The sequence below is a fragment of the Mustela nigripes genome, chromosome 1 (assembly GCF_022355385.1).
Source record: "Mustela nigripes isolate SB6536 chromosome 1, MUSNIG.SB6536, whole genome shotgun sequence".
NCBI lineage: Eukaryota > Metazoa > Chordata > Mammalia > Carnivora > Mustelidae > Mustela > Mustela nigripes.
In genome coordinates this window covers 156,567,148-156,582,011 of record NC_081557.1, presented here as the reverse complement: position 1 = coordinate 156,582,011, position 14,864 = coordinate 156,567,148, and the positions used below count along the sequence as shown (strand labels likewise).

Genomic DNA, 14,864 nt, shown 5'->3' with positions numbered 1-14,864 from the left:
GTTAGTGGGCTAAATGCCCTAATCAAAAAACACGGGGTATCAGAATGGATAAAAATACAAAACCCATCTATATGTTGCCTACAAGAAACTCATTTTAGACCCAAAGACATCTCCAGATTTAAAGTGAGGGGGTGGAATACAATTTACCATGCTAATGGACATCAGAAGAAAGCAGGGGTGACAATCCTTACATCAGATCAATTAGATTTTAAGACAATGACTATAATAAAAGATGAGGAAGGACACTATATCATACTCAAAGAATATGTCCAACAAGAAGACCTAACAATTTTACATATCTATGCCCCTAACATGGGAGCAGCCACCTATATAAGCCAATTAATAACAAAATCAAAGAAACACATCAATAATACAATAATAGTGGGGGACTTTAACAGTCCCATCACTGAAATGGACAGATCAAACCAAGCAAACGATCATCAAGGAAATGAAGACCTTTAATGACACAATGGACCAGATGGACATCACAGATATATTCAGAACATTTCATCCCAAAGCAACAGGATACACATTCTTCTCTAGTGCACATGGAACATTCTCCAGAGTAAATCACACCCTCAGTCCTAAATTAGGTCTAAACTGGTATCAAAAGACTGGGATCATTCCCTGCATATTTTCAGACCACAATGCTCTGAAGCTAGAACTCAATCACAAGAGGAAATTTGAAAGAACCCAAATACATGGAGACTAAACAGCATCCTTCTAAAGAATGAATGGGTCAACCAGGAAATTAACGAATTGAAAAAATTCATGGAAAAAAATGATAATGCAAACACAACGGTTCAAAATCAGTGGGACACAATAAAGGCAGTCCTGAGAGAAAAATATATAGCGGTACAAGCCTTTCTCAAGAAACAAGAAAGGTCTCAAGTACACAACCTAACCCTACACCTAAAGCAGCTGGAGAAAGAACAAGAAAGAAAGCCTAAACCCAGCAGGAGAAGAGAAATCACAAAGACCAGAGCAGAAATCAATGAAAGAGGAAAAAAAACAAAACTAGGAGCTTATTCTTTGAAAGAATTAATAAGATTGATAAACCCCTGGTTAGACTTATCAAAAAGAAAAGAAAAGGACCCAAATAAATAAAATCATGAATGAAAGAGGGAGATCACAACTAACACCAAAGAAATACAAAACAATTTTAAGAACATACTATGAGCAACTCTACGCCAACAAATTTGACAATCTGGAAGAAATGGATGCACTCCTAGAGACATATAAACTACCACAACTGAACCAGGAAGAAATAGAAAGCCTGAACATACCCATAACCAGTAAGGAGATTGAAGCAGTCATCAAAAATATCCAAACAAACAAAAGCCCAGGGCCAGATGGCTTCCCAGGGGAATTCTACCAAATGGTTAAAGAAGAACTAATTCCTATTCTCCTGAAACTGTTCCAAAAAATAGAAGTGGAAGAAAAACTTCCAAACTCATTTTATGAGGCCAGCATCACCTTGATCCCAAAACCAGACAAGGATCCCATCAAAAAAGAGAGCTATAGACCAATATCCTTGATGAACATAGATGTGAAAATTCTCACCAAAATACTAGCCAATAGGATTCAACAGTACATTAAAAGGATCATTCACCACGACCAAGTGGGATTTATTCCAGGGCTGCAAGGTTGGTTCAACATCCACAAATCAGTCAACGTGATACAACACATCAATAAAAGAAAGAACAAGAACCATATGATACTCTCAATAGATGCTGAAAAAGCATTTGACAAAGTACAGCATTCCTGATCAAAACTCTTCAAAGTGCAGTGATAGAGGGCACATACCTCAATAGTATCAAAGCCATCTATGAAAAGCCCACCGCAAATATCATTCTCAAAGTAGAAAAACTGAAAGCTATTCTGTTAAGGTCAGGAACATGGCAGGGATGTCCATTATCACCAATGCTATTCAACATAGTACTAGATGTCTTATCCCCAGCAATCAGAAAAAAGAAGGAAATTAAAGGCATCCAAATTGGCAAAGAAGTAGTCAAACTCTCACTCTTCGCAATGATATGATACTATATGTGGAAAACCCAAAAGACTCCACTCCAAAACTGCTAGAACTTGTACAGGAATTCGGTAAAGTGTCAGGATATAAAATCAATGCAAAGAAATCAGTTGCATTTCTTTACACCATCAACAAGACAGAAGAAAGAGAAATTAAGGAGTGAATCCCATTTACAATTGCACCCAAAACCATAAGATACCTAGGAATAAACGTAACCAAAGAGGCACAGAATCTATACTCAGAAAACTATAAAGTACTCATGAAAGAAATTGAGGAAGACACAAAGAAATGGAAAAATGTTCCATGCTCCTGGATTGGAAGAATAAATATTGTGAAAATGTCTATGCTACCTAAAGCAATCTACACATTTAATGCAATTCCTATCAAAGTACCATCCATCTTTTTCAAAGAAATGGAACAAACAATCCTAAAATTTATATGGAACCAGAAAAGACCTCGAATAGCCAAAGGAATATTGAAAAAGAAAGCCAAAGTTGGTGGCATCACAATTCTGGACTTCAAGCTCTATTAAAAAGCTGTCATCATCAAGACAGCATGGTATTAACACAAAAACAGACACATAGATCAATGGAACAGAATAAACAGGCCAGTAATAGACCCTCAACTCTATGGTCAACTAATCTTCAACAAAGCAGGAAAGAATGTCCAATCGAAAAAAGACAGTCTATTCAAGAAATGGTGTTGGGAGAATTGGACAGCCACATGCAGAAAAATGAAATTGGACCATTTCCTTACACCACACACGAAAATAGACTCAAAATGGATGAAGGACCTCAATGTGAGAAAGGAATCCATCAAAATCCTTGAGGAGAACACAGGCAGCAACCTCTTTGACCTCAGCCGCAGCAACGTCTTCCTAGGAATATCGCCAAAGGCAAGGGTAGCAAGGACAAAATGAACTATTGGGATTTCAAGATCTAAAGCTTTTGCACAGCAAAGGAAACAGTTAACAAAATCAAAAGGCAACTGACAGAATGGGAGAAGATATTTGCCAACGACATATCAGATAAAAGGCTAGTGTCCAAAATCTATAAAGAACTTAGCAAACTCAACACCCAAAGAACAAATAATCCAATCAAGAAATGAGCAGAGGAATGAAAAGACATTTCTGCAAGGAAGACACCCAGATGGCCAATAGACACATGAAAAAGTGCTCCATATCACTCAGCATCAGGGAAATACAAATCAAAACCACAATGAGATATCACCTCACACCAGTCAAAACAGCTAAAATTAACAAGTCAAGAAATGACAGATGCTGGGGTGCCTGGGTGGCTCAGTGGGTTAAAGCCTCTGCTTTCAGCTCAGGTCATGATTCCGGGGTCCTAGGATCGAGCCCTGCATCAGGCTCTCTACAAAGCAGGGAGCCTGCTTCCTCCTCTCTCTCTCTGCCTGCTTCTCTGTCTACTTAAAAAAAATTTAAAAATAAATAAAATAAAGAAAAATAACGAAAAAGAAATGACATGCTGGGGAGGATGTGGAGAAAGGGGAACCCTCCTACAGTGTTGGTGGGAATGCAAGCTCGTGCAAGCACTCTGGAAAACAGCATGGAAGTTCCTCAAAATGTTGAAAGTAGAGCTAACCTATAACCCAGCAATTGCACTACTGGGTATGTACCCTAAGGATACAAATATAGTGATCTGAAGGGGCACATGCACCTGAATATTTATAGTAGCAATGTCTACAATAGCCAAACTATAGAAAGAACCTAGATGTCCACCAATAGATGAATGTATAAAGAAGATGTGGTATATATACACAATGGAATACTATGCAGCCATCAAAAGAAATGAAATCTTGTTATTTGCAAGTACGTAGATGGAACTAGAGGGTATCATGCTTAGCGAAATAAGTCAATTGGAGCAAGACGACTATCATATGATCTCCCTGATATGAGGAAGTGGAGATGCAACATGGGGGGTTAAGGGGGTAGGAGAAGAATAAATGAAACAAGATGGGATTGGGAGGGAGACAAACCATAAGTGACTCTTAATCTCACAAAACAAACTGAGGGTTGCTGGGAGGAGGGAGGTTCGGAGACGGGGGTGGTGTTACGGACATTGGGGAGGTTATGTGCTGGGGTGAGTGCTATGAAGTATGTGTAAACTTGGCCTTTCTCAGACCTGTACCCCTGGGGATAAAAATATATTATATGTTTATAAAAAATAAAAACATAAATAAATTAAAAAAAAGGTAAGTCAGCTGACAACCTCAATACTGCTTAAAAATGATTGAGTATATATGATATATAGCTATTAATTTCAGAAGTTTTAATACATCTGGCACTTTACCAGAGTATATGATAAACGTGTCATTTTCATAAGCACAGAGAATATGTAGACCAGATAACAGGTACTCAATAAATGCACTTTTCCAGCCTTTCCCAGTTCCTTAAAAATGTTAATTTACAGCCAAACACTTGAACATACGTTTAAAGTATGTGAGGTCCATTTATACACAAATCTTTTCTGATAAATAAAACATCACAGGACTGTAAATGTATCTTGTCTTGCTTATGATTTTCTTAATGAGATTTTCTTTTCTCTAGCTTACTTTATGGTAAGAACACAGTATAAACACATATAACATACAAAATATGTGTTAATCATTCCTTTATATTATCGGTAAGGCTTCAGGTGAACAGCAGGCTATCAGTAATTAAGTTTTTCAGGAGTCAAAAGTTACAAGTGGATTTTCAATTACATGTTGGGGATGGAGGAGTCAAATGTATTTTAAGTAAATGCAAATATCTCAAGTAAAGAATGTTCAAGCTAGAGAACTCTGTATATTAACTGACAACACAAAATTGGAAAATACATTATTACACTTAGCACGATTATTATTCTAAGCTTTATAAAATATGGTATGTATGAAAATATTTTAAAAAACTGTGCTTAAGGGAGGAAGCAAGATCGCAGAGGAGTAGCAGACTGAAATATCATTAGGTTCCAGGAGTTTAGCTAGATAGTTATCAAACCATTCTGAACACCTACAACAATATCAACAGGAGATAGAAGAGAAGAGCAGCAATTCTAGGAACAGAAAATTGACGACTTTCTGGAAGGTAGTAGGACTCGCAGAGAAGCCAATCCAAAGTGATAGGAAGATAAACCGTGGGGGGAGGGACTAGCTCCTGGCAAGTGGTGGAGCGGCAGAGCACAAAATCAAAACATTTAGAATTCTCCGCTGATGGTAATTGCTCCAGAAGTTAAGCAGGGGTACAGCACTCACAGGGATAGTATGGTCTCAGGACCCGCAGGGTCATAGAAAGTTGGGGGTATCTGAGTGTGGCAGAGCTGCCAGGTATTGGGGAAGCCGGCTACAAAGGCAGAGCCATGGAGTGAGCTTTTAGCTCAGGGTTACCTTAAACCATGATCCAAGGCTCTTTGAGCAGGGACTTCACAAGTGGCAGATCTGGAGAGACGCCCTTCTTCCTTCTCCAGGAGGAGCAGTGCGGGAGCACACAGCAGGAATGTGCTGGGCTTGGAGCCTCCAAAGGGGGCTGTGCACCAGAGATAGAAATGCTCGGTCACAGTCGGGGGTGGGCACAGAGTGCAGCCGGAGACCAGGAGAGGGAAGGAATTGATGGCTTTTCTCTGAGGGCACACTGAGGAGTGGGGCCCCAAGCTCTCAGCTCCTATGTAGCCAGAGATTGAGAGGTCACCATTTTCATTCCCATCCTCCAAAGCTCTACGGAGAATGTTCAGGGAACAAAAGCTACCAAGAGCGAACCCGAGCAGATTACTTAGCCTGGTCCCTGGCAAGGGCAGTATAATTCCACCTCAGTTAAAGACATTTGAGGAGTCCTCCCCCAGAAGATCAGCAAGAATATCCAGTAAAACCAAGTTAATCAATCAACGAGAACTGCTGAACTCTAGAGCTAGGGGAAAGCAATGCATAGAATTCATGGCTGTCTTCCAATGATCCTTTAGTCTTACAAAGTTAGATTTTTTTTAATTTTATTTTTTTCTTATTCTATTTTTTTAACTTTTCCTCTTTCCTTATTTAATGTTTTTTTAACTATTTTATCTTAACAATATTTTTTTAAATCTTTTAAAATTTTCATTGTTATAGTCATATTTTATCCCTTCACTATATTTATCTTTATTTTTTGTATATACGTTTTTTTTCTTTAAAATTATGGGATACAATTTCTTCTAATAGATTAAAATATAACCTAAAATCTAGCATATGGCTCTGTTCTAGTCTCCAGCCTGATCACATTCTCTCTTCTTTTTTTCTTTTTCCTACCAATTTATCTTATCAATTCCTTTTATAGAATCTTTTTAAATTTTCATCTTTACAGTCATATTTCATCACTTCATCATGTTTACCCTTATTCTTGAATATATATAAGTTTTTCTTTCTTTAAAATTTTGGGATGTAGTTTCTTCTAAAGAGAAAATAACCCCAAATCAAGTGGATGGCTCTGTTTTATTCACCATATATATATATGTGTATATATATATATATATTTTTGTTTGTTTGTTTGTTTGTTTTCCCCCTTTCTTCTCCCCCCAGTTTCGGGTCTTCTGATATGGTTTGCATATATTCTACGTGCTATGGTGAGTGCTGTGAAATGTATAAGCCTGATGATTCACAGACCTGTATTCCTGGGGCAATAGATTATATGTTAATAAAATAATTTTTAAAAAATGTACTTAGATTTTAATTAAACCCTACTCTACACCTTGGGTACTTGGCACATTTTTTGGGCGGGGATCATCTATGTGGTGACAGAACTCTAAAATGGCCCCTCCAAGATTCTTGGCCCCTACTGAACATACAACTTCTGACAGTAACTCGAATACTAACTTAGGGTGGCTGCGCAAGGAATTTTCAGATGTAATTGAGGTCCCAAATCAGTTTATCTCAAACCTGGCATATCATCTGATTGAGAGTGACCTAATCATATGAATCTGTAACAGCAGAGAACTTATTCTTGCTGGGAGCAGAAGGAGAAATCAGGGATTCTAATGTGGAAAAAATTGGATATGCCCATTGCTGACTGAAAGGTGGATGGGCTATAAGACAAAGCATGCAGGCAGCTTCTAGTAGCTGAGAGAGGCCTCTAGCTATCACGTAGCAAGAAAATGAGACCTACTATCACTCAACCACAAGAAACTGACCTTTGCTGACCACAATAATGAGCATGGAAGCAGGTTTTTCCTTATAACTACCAGACAAGAACTCAGCCCAGCTGATATTCTGGTTTCAGCTTTGTGAAAACAGTAGCAGAGACCCCACTCACTCATGCCTTGACAGACTTCTGACATACAGAACTGTGAACTAATACATCTGTGTTGTTTTAAACTTCCAAGTTTGTGGTACTTTGTTATACTGCAATAGCAAACTGATACACTCATTTACCTTCATTCTGTAAAATATGAACAATAATATCCAATTCCCTAGTGTCTGAGAACAACTAGTACTGGGCCTACCCAATATTAGAGAAAACTACAGGTTCATTACACCTCTTCCTTTAACAAACATCATATGAGTATGTTCCTATGCCAGGCATCCACACTGTATTATATACACTAGTAGGAGATCTTAGTCTCAGATCCTAGCCTTAAAGAGGTTACAGTCTAGTCACAGAAATGATTAGATAAATAGGTAGATAAGTAGGAAGGTAGATAGATGACACTACAGTGGCATAATGCTATAATCAAAAAATTAAGTGGATTAAGGGAAAAGCCTACAATTTTAAAAATGCTTAAAAATTTTTCGTGAGATATCTTCTTAAACTGAATTATCAAGTAGGCAAATATTTCACATTTCTAGCTCCTAGCAAACATGAATTCAGTAAATAGAAAATCTACTGAAAAAAAATCATATTGGATGAAAAACTACTACTACTAACTGACAGCCATGACTCACATATTTTACAATATTGTCTATTTTGTTTTCCAGCCTAGGAATTTTTCCTATAAATAAGCTTCATTTGTAGAGTATCCCTTCACCAATTTACCACTATGAAATTAATAAATTCATAACATATTATCAAAATACTCACAGGAAATTAGTAAGTTAACAAAACTTCATACTTAAAGAAAAAAAAAACAGGGCTTAAAAGAGTTCAATAACTCATTAAAACCACATTCCTTGTCAAAACCTTTCCTACATTTGTAGTTCAAAGTTAAAGTCAGATTCAAGTACAAAAACTAATAATTCCAAAGTCTATATTTTAATGGTCATCACTTGCTGTTAGAACAGCAAATGTATTCTAGCATGAGATACCTTTCCTTCCTTTGATGAATAAACTCACCACCTACATTGACAACACCGGGTACATATATTAGAACTTGGAAGAAATAATATAATTGTACCAGCAAAATATATATTTCATAAGCAGATATAAAATTTCAAATGGTCTGATTTTAAGTACAACATATGTCACAATTAAGTATCTGAATTTCAAATGTGGTGATTTATCCCTTTCATGTAGAGCTTCTGTTTCCTTGTGAATGAGTGATAGAGATTTTTTTGGAACTTAAATTCATATTCTCAGCTGTTGATCTTGGATAGAATTCCACCAATTTTCCAAATAAATCATCTCCCTCAATTTCACTCAGAAAGTAATGCTGTATATTACCTTGAATTTTATGAGTCCCTCACTGTAAGTGAACTATGAAATACAGGATTCATGATTCTTAGAGCTAAATTAAATACTGATACTGGGCTCTCTCCACAGACCCAAATACAATTCCCACGCAGAAAGTGTTACACCTCAAATCACATCACATTCATCCATTCAAAATTCACCTCTCTCTCATCAAGTGCTCTAACTGTACTTTATGTGTCTATCAATCTACAAATTACTACATCTTGCCACACACTCATGTAATGATTGTATGTCTGTCTCTCTTTTTCATGAAAAGGTATGCCATTGAGGGCAAAACTACTTTTTTAACCAAATCTGGACATACTATTTATTTGTGTATGCTAGCAAGTATTTAATGTCTATTACATTAAATTCATATTTTATGACTATGTTAAAATTAACCTTTTTGGAAATGAATTTAGTTTTGCTTAACTCCTAAAAGAGTTTTATTTTTTTCCATGTAAAAGAAAGCCTAAATATTAAATGACATAAACATAGTTTCTGGCTTCACTGAATGTATAGTATAGTAGTGAGCATAAGATAGTCATATAAATTCTTAAATACATAGTAAAATGTAATGTGCCCTATATACGATATCTGAATTTAACATTATAGAGATTCAAAGTGGTTCAGAGTTCATGGGTAGATCAGAGAATATTATGTGGAAGAAGGTCATTTGAGCCGGACCTTAAAAAATAGGTAAAATTATACATTACATGAGTAGAGGAAGGACAAATTGAGAAAGGAACAAAGTAACAGAGGCAGAAAATAGCAAAAATGTAGGTATGCATCGGCAGAAGTTATTTCATGTAGCTAGAGATTACTGGTCATGAGAAGCTATAGAAAAGTAAGAATAATTGAATAAGTTGGAGCCAGAGGGAATATAATGAAAAATATCTGGCTAATGTGACACAATTATATTTAGGGTTTAATTAATTTTACATAAATCTCTGAAATCCAAATAATATGAGTTGACTGGCTTTACTCATTAGTTATATGTTGAAAATTTGGTAAAGAAAAAGATCCACAATAATACAACAATATCCTAAGCAGTCACTAATGTATATATGTTAGTATAGATGTCTCTATACATGAACATTCTGAAGTTTGAATGAGCAATGTTCTAATAGATTATATTCCAAGGTAGGTAGGAAAATTAGAATTATATGTAATTCTCCCCTGTTATGTTTTGCAAATGAAAACAGTAGCTCTTACAGAAAAATTACTCCTACTATTATTAGGCTTGTTAATAATTTTCACCCATTGTAAGCATAAAATCAATTTTCCAGCCCAGGGATTCTTTAGTTTATATATTACTCACACCTTACTGAGGCAGAAAATTTGATAAACCTACCAGCTCTTGAAGGATACCAGAAACAAGTAATGATGGGAAATGCGCTTCTGGTTATCGGGAAAGAGAACTCATTCCATTTCTTTGTAGCTTCTCATTTTCAGAACTTTCCAAAAGCTTAACTGAAATAAGTAATGCCAACAAAGTTACTCTTTTTAATCATTAAACTGGAAAAGGGGGGGTGCGTGGCATAGTGAGAAGTTACAATTTAATCCTTTATAAAACCACTTAGCTAAGGTGTATTCCATAGGCACTGGCAGAAGGCAGTCTCAAGTTCCTGAGAAAATGGTTGTATCAACTTCACAATTCTCTGTGCCAAATAAAAGAGAGTCAGCCTGGATAATTTAGAATTATAAATAAAATATTCATATGATTTATATTGATAACTATAAGTCTGTAAACACTTTCTATAGCAGATTTTCATAGAAAAAAAGAACTATATATATGTGTATATATATATACATATATATGTGTAATATATCCTGTATGATTATGGCACTCTATTAGTCATTTTAAATACATATCCTCTTTAAATTTTTACTAAATGTCTATGAAGTAGATATTATAGTTAGCAAAATTTTGATATAGAGAGCAAAAATGCATTTTTGTTCTCTTTGATATAGAGAACAAAAATGTGTTCTGCCCATTATAGCCAGTGCTTGTCTGTGTTCCTACATACCCCCAGATCTGGCACAATTAGGAATGGGAACTTGACAGCATCTGTCTGACCTGCAAGGGTCTGGAAATAAAGCAGCCAATGCCAAAAAATAAGAATTGTTAAAGCACTGTTGGAACATAACTTGTAAATATATTTATAGCAAAATTCAGTGTTTGCTTAATTCTAATGAAATACCCATCATTAGGTTAGTTGTAAAATTATGATACTTACTCTCAAATAGAGCAAAAAAATTTTAATTATGTTCACTGCTGATTTTATATTGTACTAATTAGCACTAGAAATTATTAGAATATTGCAGTATCATTTAAGTGTCACTCAGTGCCCATTAACCTGAGAGATATCTGAGTAATTTCATTTATAGCCTACGGAGTTAAGCACAAAACTAAATTTTTCCTGCTCATCATTGCAATGGCCTCAGTCTAAGTAAACTCAACTTGTTCTTTCCAAAGAGGTTTCATGTTGTTACAGAGGAGAGAACCCACAAATGAGGCCCTCCAGGCAGGAATACATCATTAGACTAATTATGAGAAACAGATCCAAAGCAAAACAAACCCTCTTTGAAACCAAACTTTGTCAGAGTTCAAAAAAAAATGGTGAAATGGTGTATATCTAGATAAAATGAAATTACTCATTTGTACTTTTGAATATGCCTGTTTAAAAGAGTTCACTATTTGTGCTAAAGTGTATCTTAGGTCTATTCACTTAGCTTTCTAGAGAACACAGAAGCTCTCACAATAATGGTTTTATAAATCTTTTAATATACCAAACTGCCAAAGTCATAGCACCCCTAAAAAACTGTGATTCTCTAGGTATGAATTAGGAGTAATATGAATGATAATCACATTTTTCTGTATTTGATATAATTGAGGTTGAATATATCTGTGAGATCATATAAACAATCCAAAAAACCACCAAATTTCACTAGTATGGTTAACGTAACAAAATGGTGACGCAAGCATCCAAAATTGGGACTTCAAAAAACACTATTTTCAATGAATGTAATAGCTATATATCTTTTATATCATAAATGGTGAATAATATTTCTGAACGTAAACAAAGTAATGTGGCCACATGATGGAGCTTTGCTTGGACTGAACTCATTGTCGTATACCTAGAGTACACAAGATTGTATTGAACACTTAAGATGCTTGTGACATATTTCTTGCTTACACAAAGAGAATTATACCAAGCTCCATGAAACAACTGAACTTTAGGGCCTCCTGGGAAACAGAATATGGAAGAAGCATATTAATCTATTTGTGTTACCTACTCTGTAGGAAATACTTCCCATTTTGCCCAATGCAAAAAGAGAAAGAATTCGAGAAATTAGGGAAATATCATGAGATTAGTTAATAAGTTACATAAGAAAGGAAGTGACATTTGAAGTAAGTTTGTAACACGTGTCTGGCCCACAAACCTGTAAATATTTCTATTTCTCCAGCATTTCTCATATGTGTTCTATAGGAAGGTAATAGTTACTACATGACATAAGGATGCAGTTCCTTAGAAGTTTAAGAAATGCAGGGTTGAAGAAGATGAACAAACGTTACTACAGGACTTCCAAAGCCTTGGATATGCCAATATACTTTTTAAGCATCCAACAGTGAGGACAGAATATGTGACATTTTACAAAATTATTTCACTTCAGAAATCCCATTTCAAATGGGGATATTCCAAGAACATTTTGGAAAATACTGTGCTATTCTGTGTTATCCCTACCACAAGATACAGGCAATATTCAAAAAAGATTTCAAAGGAGGGTGTGATTTACCAGGAGAAGAAATATTAGAAAACTTTATGGAGAAGGAGGCCTTATATAAGGACTTGAAAAATAAATCAGATTTAAATGAGTAAAGAGAGGATGTTCCAGGCAGGTAAAGGAATGTAAACAAAGCATGCACTGACACTAAATCTTTGTGAAACATCAATCAATAATGGACTTAAAAATATTGCAAGGGGCTTTAACATTATGCAGTTCACCCCCAAACAAATATGGAATCCCCCATTGCTTTAAATTCAGGGTATGACTTGGGGAAAACAAGTAAGATAGTCTTGGAAGGGTATGGCCAGATTTTAAAAAGCTTTAAAAGAGGAAGAGAATAATTATTCATTAACCTCATTTATAAAATCCATCCGACACCTGCCTCCCTCTGCCATGTGGAGGTTGTAGGATGTGTGTATGGAGAAGGGTGCCCAAAGGGAGATTATCTCTAGAGCATGTAAGTAGAGATTCAATTCTGCACCTAACATATGTCCACCCTAGGAGTACATCTGCTTCTTGACAAGCAGGTTCCCTGCTACTGCCTTTTCCACATTTTTCCTTCATCAGGACTGTACCATTCTGGATCATATAATATGCAGGAGACCTACCCCTCACTTAGAGCTCCCCAAATGTCATTTCTTTCAATATGTCATTTCTTTGACAATGATACAGGGCCAAAGACACATCTACTGCTATACAGACATTAGGAAAATACAAAGAAAATTTCTTTTAGAGTAAATTAAGAGTGATGATACTTTGATTTATTTTGGTTTCTAATCAAATTGCAAAAAGCTTAATATTGGTAAGAACTTAAAATTAATTCATAGGTAATGATGATATTTCTCACACGTGTGAGCACTTTGCAATCTTTGTGAGTTAGGATTGTGGCTCTGGGGTTCAGTAACTGTAAACAGCTCCTCCTTTCAATTGTACACAAACTTATCCCTTCAGTAGGAATATTATTACTGAGGTAAAAATGTGGAATTGATTCCTGTTTTAATATGAATTGGTAATTACTTATGTGGAAATATCAGACCTTTCCTCCAGTTTATGCATAGTGAGCAGTCTAATGGGATTATCTTCACCCTACGGTTGGTTATTTTTTACTTATACCTTTCTTTGATTATGCTAGACAATAAAACTGTTGGTGAAACTGGTAAAAATAATAAGAAAAAGAATGTCTTGCTTGGAGTTAGACACTGAGTCTCAGTAACCAGCTTTTAATACTTGATAGTGATGTCAACACAACACATATACTCTTTTAAAAGCATATGCTAGTAAATGTTATGTATAACATAAGCATTTGAAAATACATCTGTATAGTTTCTACCAAACTACTGATATACAATCAGATTAAATTAAGCAAAATAGGAATCATTTACTTACAAATCATGGATGGTATACTGTAACAGAACTCTATTATGGAGTAAATTATACTATGGAATAAGCAAAATGTTCCTAGAACATCTTATAAAAGAAGAAAATAAATTAAGTTGAAAAAAGAAAAACAACTAATGGTAAAATGAATATGGAACAGGTTTCCAGCCACAATGAATTTATTAAAGGTTTTACTCAGCTCTTAAGAGATATAAAACCAGTCATTGTCTCATCTTCTGTTGACCTCTGCCACCAGTGTATCTGAGATCAAATGCTCCAGGGGCACTATCAGTTCTAGTAATAGATTCATTATTTCCATTCATCTTGTAACAAGTGTTTATTAAATGTGCCCTATGTGTAAAGCTCAGTGATGGACACTGAGAATACAAATGCCTAGAGAATTTATGATCTGGTAGTACACAGATAGATAACCTGTCATAAAATGTAGCATCTGATGGTGCCTTTGATAAAAACACAAAGAAGCAAAAATAAAGACTTACTGAAGAGATCAGAAGTGGGAGGATTATAACCAGCTGGAATCAGCAGGAAAGTCCTGTTGGAGAAGGCAGCATTTGACCAGGGATTTGAAAAATTAATTAGATTTAAAGAACTTTTGGGGGTGCCTGGGTGGCTCAGTCATTAAGCATCTGCCTTCAGCTCAGGTCATGATCCCAGGGTCCTGGGATCGAGCCCGCATTGTACTCCCTGCTCAGCAGAAAGACTGCTTCTCCCTCTCCCACTCCCTCTGCTTGTGTTCTTTCTATTGCTGTATCTCTCTCTGTCAAATAAGTAAAATCTTAAAAAAAAAAAAAAAAGAACTCTTGAAAGGTAGGGAATGTGAATCTAAGGTGTAGTAAATGCTTCTTGCATTACTGTGAGAAAAATAGTGGCTCTAGCATGTATTGTGAGAAAAGAGAGTACAAATCCTTACCACAGGTTTCATAAGAGCTTAATTTAGGAGTCTGGCCTTTTTTAAAAGAATAAGGAATGGGATGGTATTCCAGTGTTTTGAAAAGGAGAATACAGTCTGTTCATCCC

The 14,864-nt window shown here is 35.7% G+C and overlaps 1 protein-coding gene across 1 annotated transcript in view; it reads right to left on the bottom strand.

Annotated features, from left to right (window-relative positions):
- The window catches only part of LOC132026208 (glutamate receptor ionotropic, delta-2-like), a 309,468-nt gene that overhangs the window by 32,557 nt on the left and 262,047 nt on the right, over window positions 1-14,864 (bottom strand). The gene's annotated exons all lie outside the window — the stretch shown is intronic.